Here is an 8,957-nt window from a genome sequence, read left to right as displayed (position 1 = left end):
TCCCAGTTAGCTGTGGCACTAACAATCTGATCTATCTTGGAGCCGTCTCTAAATATAGGTTTGTTGATAAACTGGACTACAAAGCTAATGGCTTTTTTTTTCACCGCAATTGATCTCTTAAAGCAAACACACCCATTAGAGTAAGGACTCCCATACTGGAAGATGCTATCTATGTACGAGTGTATAATCTGCCAGTTAACACAACTTCAAAGCAAGATTTGCTTGATATCCATGGCAGGCTATCTGATTTGAGGTTAATGGGGCCTAACTGTTTGAACATGCAGGGGAAAAGCAATCAGGCTCACTTATTCAGAGAATGTGGGCTTGTGTTTGTTTGAGACCTGCTCACAGGTTTATTACCGTTTACTTATAAAAGTCAAGTCGGTTTGGTTTGGTTTCGTGAGGCAATGTTTTAGTTTTGGTAATCAGGCTCTATGCAACAATGTACAGTATAACAGTACACTAGAGGAGCAGCCACAATTATCCTAGTTGGATAAAGTGTCTTCCTCAGTGTGGATAGGAAATGATCACAGACATAGCAGTTCTTTACTACAGTTCCTGTTTCTAATGATCATTGCAATCGCGTGAGGGTGGGGGTACTGTATTCCCAGAGATGAGGATATAGTGGAGATGCTGGTACATGCATTTGACGCATTTAAGAATAGCGGGTGACTACCCATGTACAATAAGGTTGTGTTTCCATCGAGGGGTTCCGACAATATCATAGACCACAAGAGCAAAGGTCAGCCGAATTCATGTTATTTTATATAGTATACGGTCATGAAAATGAGGAAGGGGAAATAGAATGACAGGTGTAGACCAGGTAATAGATGTGCTATGGCCTGTGCATCCAGCGTTTTACATCACAGGTGGGGGCAACCAGGGTCTTTACATGATACCTGCAAAAATTTAGATCTTGTTAGCTGGGCTCCCATCTCTGCATTCTCATTCCCATCATCAGTGGGCAAACACATTTTAACTGAATCTGGGTCCATCAAAGAACTGCACACCCTTGCAACCGAGGCCTTCCATGGAAAAGGATCTATTGACTTATAGCACAAAAGGGACGTGTCAGAACCGTCTGTGAAAGCATAATACTACATTCGGGTGTGACCTGTGGCATGCTTTAACTAAACAGTGGCCGTGATGGCATTCCTATTAATCCTAGTCATGACTAACTTTAAATATATCAGTAAAATCAATGTAAAGTAGTTTTGGACTTCAGCGCATTTATGAGCCATGCACATAAAACATACAGAGATTATTTTATGGAAGCATGTTTATCCTAAGCAGTAAGAAGAGGGTGCTGCTATTGGGACACAATGGTTAAATTAATTGGATTAAACTGTATTAGTATTACTTCATTTCCTTGTCTCTGCAAATATGGACAGGAGATGGTGTGGCAAGTTCCTGCTACCAGTCTCAACACTGGAATCCTGGGGATTTTCTTTCCATTAGTTTACATCTACAGAGTTCTTCAAAATCTGCTCTAAAATCTTATTGAGAAACATTAGGGAAGTAAATATCCCATCCCTCCTTTTTTTTAATTCCCCCTCACCAGGGGGATTGCATATTCCACAATGAAGCATGTGTTCACAGGATCTACAAGTAAGTTTCACATATTAAAAGGACCAAACACAAACCCAGACCACGTCAGCAAAGGTAAGATGAATCAATTAGCGAGGTATGCAGCGGCTAATCAATAAAAACCTGAAACAGAAACACCTGCCATAACACCATCAATAGCGCGTTGGAAACCATTTCGAAAGTCTAGTCTAGATTAGATTGTCCTGGATCGAAAGATGACAATTCATTACAATTACTGCCTCTAGTTCCTTCTGGGGAGTTTGGTGTTGACATTTATAGCAAACTTTTCTCCAGACTGGCGCATCTATATAGTATAGCCTCTATAACTGACTATGGACTTGTAAAAGGATATATTTTACAAAATAAGTATTGCGGATTTATCAGAAAGACAGCACATTGCAGTGATCTTTTGCATGCATCTGGGCAGTGGAGTACATGAAGGGAACACACTTTATTTGAACTCTGTGTGGTTTTCAATTTGAATACATTTCTAACACAATATGGGCTCCCCCTGATTGCTGACTTTAACTCAATGCAGTTTATCTGAGAACCTTCACCCTCCATCAGCTTTTGGAGTCCTTGCTCTTCAGACGTTTTAATGGCTTGCATTTTTAAAACCTTGCCTTTTATGTGACCTTACAAGAATCTGGAGGATTCATTTACAGTACCTGAGCCCCCCAGAGGCCAATCAAATAATAATCTACGGAAATGCATGATGTCATCTCTGGAAACAATACAATGCAATGTGTGCTTATACCGGACCTTCACATCCCCTTTCTATACAGTGGGAGCATCTAAACCTCCAGCTGAGCTGATCCACAGAACTCTAATCTTAAAAAGGACAACGTCTCTTCCTATGGGACTTCCGCAGGTGGAACAGTTGCAGCCATAGAGATTATCTTGTGGAGATAATCGGGGCCAAGTCTGTGCAGAGCTTAGGGTCATCGGCAGGACTCTGTGTTCGACGTGGGATGATTTGACCACAGTCTGTGATGCGTTCTTAATTTGTAACAAAGGTAAAGGGAAGCAGGAAACTATATATTGCTGGTAAACGGCTGGCTGTGGTTCTCTTTCCCTTTGTTTTTTATGATGTTCACTATCATTCAGAGCTTTACTGCTCCTGTATTTGTCAGCCAAAACTATAAAACTCTTAATGATGGTATGTGTTGTAATACTGTGGCAGAGTGGAGGCCTGCCCCTGTAAATAAGATATTTGTGTTGGGTTTGTAAATTAAATATAGTTTGGTTTGGTTTGTAAATAAAAATGTGTAACTTTTGTGTGCTGGATGGCAGGGCTGGGAGGTTAGACCTCCTTGCCTGCCCATTTCAAACCCAATGGTCACCTGCCTTTAAAAAGAGGCTGAAAAGCCAGTTTCTTGGTTCTTCTTTGTTCTGTGCTGTTCTTGTCACTGTTTGGTGCTTTGGCTGCATAGTCTGGAGGTGAAGGAGGAGAACCCTCACGACTGTGTGTGGAACTAGGGTGAGCTTCAGCACGATCACTGCATATTTAACTGGGATAGTGGACTTTATGGTAGGGATCATTTTAGGGGATTTTGTAATCCTACCACAGTTTACTGAGTTTATGTTAGGAAGAAGATTCCTGGTGCAGGACCTCCCTGTGTAGTGGGAGTAGCGCACAGCCTGAGTTTGGCCACCTTTTATTTCTTAGCTGTTTTTGAACTGTGTTTTGTATTTTTGTAATGTACACTGTAATTGTGTGTGTGTGTATATGTATGTATGTTTGTAATTATATATATATATATATATATATATATATATATATATATATATATATATATATATATATATATATCCTTCTGCACTAGGGATACCATTTCCTGGTACCCTAGTGGCGGCCACCAACCACGCAATTGCCTACAATACTTGTAATTAATAAAATCTGGACGCCTGAGCGGCATTTCAAATGCAGACCCTCTGTCTCTCACACTCTCTCAGCAGATACCCACACTGTAACAGTACACCCCTGTTACTAATACCTAAACGCAATTCCATGCCAAACATTTGGACTAGAAAATTGTTTTTGGTTCCCTCCCTCAAATGATAAAGTGTGAAAAACTCTAAATATTTAACCTGATAACCAGTTACCCCCCCACCACCACCAACTGAAGAAGTCCTGCCAAGTTTGAGTTCATGAATAAGTGTTTAAAGAGATCCAGATTATTAACGTGAGTTATAACTGGAGGCAGTCCAAATCCTCCTTGGAAATCACAGAATTTGCAGGCTTCCATGGAATTTGCAGTCTCCCACAGATTTAGCATATTCTTAGTCTATGTTTGTCATCATAATTATCATAAAGAGACAGCTAAAGTGACCTGACATATAGAACTGAGTTGTTCGGTTCAGTTTGGTTTAAAGAACAGATGTTTTGTCTCCTTCAAAAAGTCGGAGTTAATTAAAGATGGCGTCAAGGCTTTGAAAATGTGACCCAATAAGAAGTCTCATGTGATGGGATGTGATTGTTTGAGTTTCTAAATATTAGAAATGCTTGCTATATTAAATTGGAAGCACATAAGAACACTCTGCAGATATCTGCTTAAAATGTCAGCAGCTATTTTGCATAATTTGGACTGCCTCTAGTTATACCCTTGTTTAATGATGTACAACTAGAAGTAGATGCTTGATGATTGAGAACAGTTAACCATTGGTCCCAGTGCCTTCATTAGATAGAAGTTTTTCCAAGTTAAAAGGAAAGGATGAAGGCACTAACCGAAATGGATCTACCATTTGGTAAAACTCTAGACACAACTGAACCATGCTGGACCCCCCTGAATTGCATCAAGCACTTGTTTTGAGGAGTAATGCTGAGATTATGAATAAGTGGTTGATGCAATCCAGTTGCATTGAATCAGTGAATTGGTCTGAAATATTGACTCTCACGCTAAAATGTACATGCTTATCAAGGTCATTAACCTTATACTGCTGGATCGTAGATAAGACTGATGCAGCTTGTACATATTCACACGTTTTTACTTGGGGGAGAATTCTCTTAACCTTTTAGTACCTGCCTGGGGACACCAAAATAGAATCAAGGACATCATGTATTTTATCTACAGGTATTATGACAGTGGAACTATAGAATACAATGCTTCCTTGTAGTTTACAGTTCCATACATTTTCAAAAACATCAATGCATTCAAATATCGTTTTGCAAGGCCAAATTTACTGAAACTTTATTCTGCAGTGATTTTAATATTTATTTATTTTTTTGAATGATGAAGTAACACAAGGTATCACTAAAGTGGATTTGCTTGTGCATAAAGAACAAAATACAAATGAACTTTTAGTAAACTATGAATAATCACTTTTCGTGGTAAAGAACAAAACAAAGGATTTTGCTCTTTAAAGGGTTTAACATGGTAATTAAACAAAATACACACCGTGTCGTAAAATAGGCTAACACAAATTGTTTTCCCAAACGTTACCTTCAAGTACTGTACGTGTTTTTCATTTTTTATATAAAAATGTCTAAACCTAGACAAGCTGTATCAGCCTATCTGTATTCTAGCAGCAAGAGATTAATAACCTTGAATGGCGTCTATATCATGAGACTCAATGTTGCAAACCAATTCACTCATTCTTATGTTACAGTAAACATCGACTTCCACATATCTAGTGAATGCTTAAAGTCTATGGTTTGCATTTTGCCCTGTTGCATCCAAGGACAGTCCTGTATGGCAAAATAATGTGCATGCTTATTATTTTTATTTGTCACCAAGTGGCTGGCACTATTTATACATTCAAAAGGAAGACGGTCTCTGCTGATAGTAGGGTTATATTTACCACAAACGTGATTGATATCCATTTAAACTCCTATGACTTCTGCTTTCTTTCCTGTGCTCTGTTAATCTGTTTACTGTCTTGCTTTTAACGACCTTGTCCTTTAGCTGACATTTCCTCCTTTTTATCTGGTAACTTTCCTACGCCTGTACCGAACTTTCAAGTGCGGAGGATCGCGAAACATGGAGGTCAGACTACAGGAGGAACCCAGTACGTTTGCCCGCGTCTCACACATCCGCAGTGAGGGGTGGCTTCCGAAAGCAGTCATCAATGTCATTTTGATTCCTAGTAACTTGTTTCACAGGCAGGAGCAACAGAACCCAGGACCACTTAGAATGAAGGGCGTGTAAGAAATTATGGCAGAGGGAGGGAGGCAGTGTGGTGTTGTGGTTGGAGCGGAAGGTCTGAGGGTCTGGGTGACCCATGCTGAGAACACACCAGCATGAATTTGAATTCACTATCGAGCAGTTAAAAAACAAACACAAAGTTACTTACTGTAAAGTTTCCAGTTAGGAACTATCTGAGTCAGAGATTTAAATCATATCATGATTCAATGAGTTAAAAGGAAGCCCTGGTCATCCAGTCTCCATCCCTTGTTGCACTGGTGTCTGTCTGCCTTGTTGGCATTGCATCTTTTATTGTTTTAAAGTTAAATTAAAACCTGATATCAATCATGAATGTATCAGGATAAGTGTTGGATCCGCTCCTGCAGTACACAACCCTGGTGTGGGACTTCTTCACACGGAAAGTTGCACAACCACACATCCGGTACCCGATTGTACGTGCCGAGCAGTGGAAACAGTACACAACATGAAAACATTGTGTTAGGGAAGAAGAACCCTCTGCTTCCATTATAGTGTTCTATAAACTTGTTCTACAACTAGGAAACTGACCTGTAACTACTTTCTAACCATGTGTATTGCTGTAGTGTTTGGTTTAACATGGTTTTCACTTAGGGGTTGAGTTGATCGACCTGTTACCCGCTCAGCTGGACTTTTACAAGCATTTTACAGAGCTGGGGAATCATTCTGGGTTTTGTCAACCACCTATCTGTGGTTATCCCAGGATTACAAAAGTAGTGATTGATGCAATCCAGGTTGCTTTCCTGGTACTATAAAAATTCCCCCTCCAGAGCATGCTCCTGTATGTGACTGATTTGTTGCACAAAATAAATAGTTTATTTCAAATACTATTGTCTGAAGTTTAACAGATTGGTGGCGAGTTGTGAGGGATATGAATGTCTCCTTATCTTTTTGCAATTTATGTTTATGACTCGATAAATCAGAATTAAAACTGGGACATGGCTGCATAGTTAAATTGGAAAAGCGTGGAATGTGGCCAGGTGTCAACTGATTTACTGATTGTCAGCTAAGCCTTGGCCACATGCTATATAAAAAACAAAGAAATGTTTGCTTGGGCAGCGACTAGCAGCAGAGAGAGATAGTTTAGTGAAGGCTATTGTCAAGCCTGAACAGGTAAGAGTTTAGAGAGGAGATTGGGAGCAGCAGGTTGCGCTCCTGGGTGATGCAGCGGGATTACTGTAGCTTGGGTGCTGCTTCGTTTTGAAGTTTTTTTGATTGTTTTTGGTTGGTTTTGGTTGTGAAAGTATAAAAAGTGTGCAGAAAGCGATGAATTGCAGTTTTCCGTCTGGGTTGCTATTCTTGACGCTGACCAGCCTTGTCCTTGGGAGCGCTGCACCACACAACATTATATATTAACATGCCAGTTTTTTGTTACAGGAATGCTTATCATACATGATCTCATGCCTCTCATTAAAACAATAACTGTCATTGGCCTCTGTGAAAGGGTAGCGCCACTGACAAGACTCGTTATCAGCAGGGAGAGAGACTCAGACGCAAGAAGCTGCAGTTTAAGCTCTATTGCGCACTTTTAATTAACAAAGCAACAAACTAAACACTGGAACAAATAAACAGTTCAAACAAAACCAGTACTGCCTAGGCTGGGCATTAGCCTTCACTAATACAGTCTGCATATCTTTACACAAACACACCGTGTATCCACTCACCAGCACGCCCAACCCCAGGCAAAGCATTTCTCCTTTCCTATATACCATGTGGCTGCAGCCTAATTAACCATCAATCATTGAATTAAGGCTCCAGCCACATTCTCACATGTATTCTGGCAGGAAGGAATGTAACCCCCTCCCTGACAACCCAACATCCTCCCCCCCTCTTATAAAAATCATATTTGGTTTCAAAGTATGGATTATAATCCCATTGTATTTACTAAGTAGTCACTGTGTAATTACAATAAAACCATTTTATTTTACCATTGAATCACCATCCTGCTCTGGAGCCAACCTTTAGTCTTGTTACGTATACAGATAATTAGCTGTTTGTTTTCACTGTTTTCAGCTACAGCCAGAACAATCACCAGTCACATTCTTAGATGTTTTCCTAATGGGGGTGGAATCCTAAACAGGGTGCTTTGATGTTATTCCAGGCCAGCAGGCAGTAGTCCAGACACAGATTGTGGGTACAAGCACAGAGCACATTTATTTTAGTAGAGAAATGCTTCAGACTGTACAGACCCTAGTTCCGCAGTTTCATTCTATAACATACATGTCACAGAGTCAGTACTTCTGTTATTTAACTCTCATCACTCTGGATACATCCGAAGCACACCTACACAGCTCTCTGCCCTTCTTGCCACTAAGAGATAGTCCACAGAGTACAACCCAGTAGGTGGCACAAATTAACTAACGTTACCCAAAGGTAGCGTAGCCAGTTAATAAAGGAGTGTCACAAGGGGATCAATCATTTGTTTGAACTTCTTAAAGCTAGTTAGAAAACATCACATATGTTAGTCCCATACCAAATTTCTCTATAAGGGATATAGTATTGGCATGTCTTCAGAGCAAGTTGTCCTGTGAAGTTCAAGTTCAACCTTTAGAACATCTAGGTAGCAGATTTATGGGAGAAACACCTACTGATGACAGCCAGCAAGGAAGACGTCTCCAAACACTCTTGGATTTTATAGCACTACACGTGGTTTGCAGTTTAATCACTGAAGGTATTGTTCAGTGTGGATTGTGTTAGGATTGGGGGCGCCTTGTATCAATTTATTATTATTTGTTTATTTAGCAGACGCCTTTATCCAAGGCGACTTACAGAGACTAGAGTGAGTGAACTATGCATCAGCTGTGTCATGGAGATTTGCATGCCTAGTCAAGAAGTATTTCTAGTTATAAAAAAAGGACATTCAGCTGGTACTGACAAGGGCACACCCTTACTAAAATACAGTAGTGCATAATAAATACAGTGAAATTATACATTTTACCACCTTTAAATATTTCAAGAAACATGTACTGCATGAATTACCTTTTATATTATTAATCATTAACATATTTTGAAAATGCTGTATTCATATTTGAACAGTTTACTTAAAGAAAGCCCGCTTTGGCTAACTAATTAACCTGACTCAACTGTTTGCATGTCAAACCTCTCCTTATTGCCTAGTCAATGTACTATTGTGCTTCTTGGAGAGTGCTAATATTTACTTAATATTGTGGCTGCCTTTGTCTTCTATACCTGTCTCAACTCCAGCAGAAC

This window comes from Acipenser ruthenus, chromosome 24 (assembly GCF_902713425.1).
Source record: "Acipenser ruthenus chromosome 24, fAciRut3.2 maternal haplotype, whole genome shotgun sequence".
NCBI lineage: Eukaryota > Metazoa > Chordata > Actinopteri > Acipenseriformes > Acipenseridae > Acipenser > Acipenser ruthenus.
The sequence above is the reverse complement of the archived record's forward strand: the minus strand, read 5'-3'. Positions refer to the sequence as shown.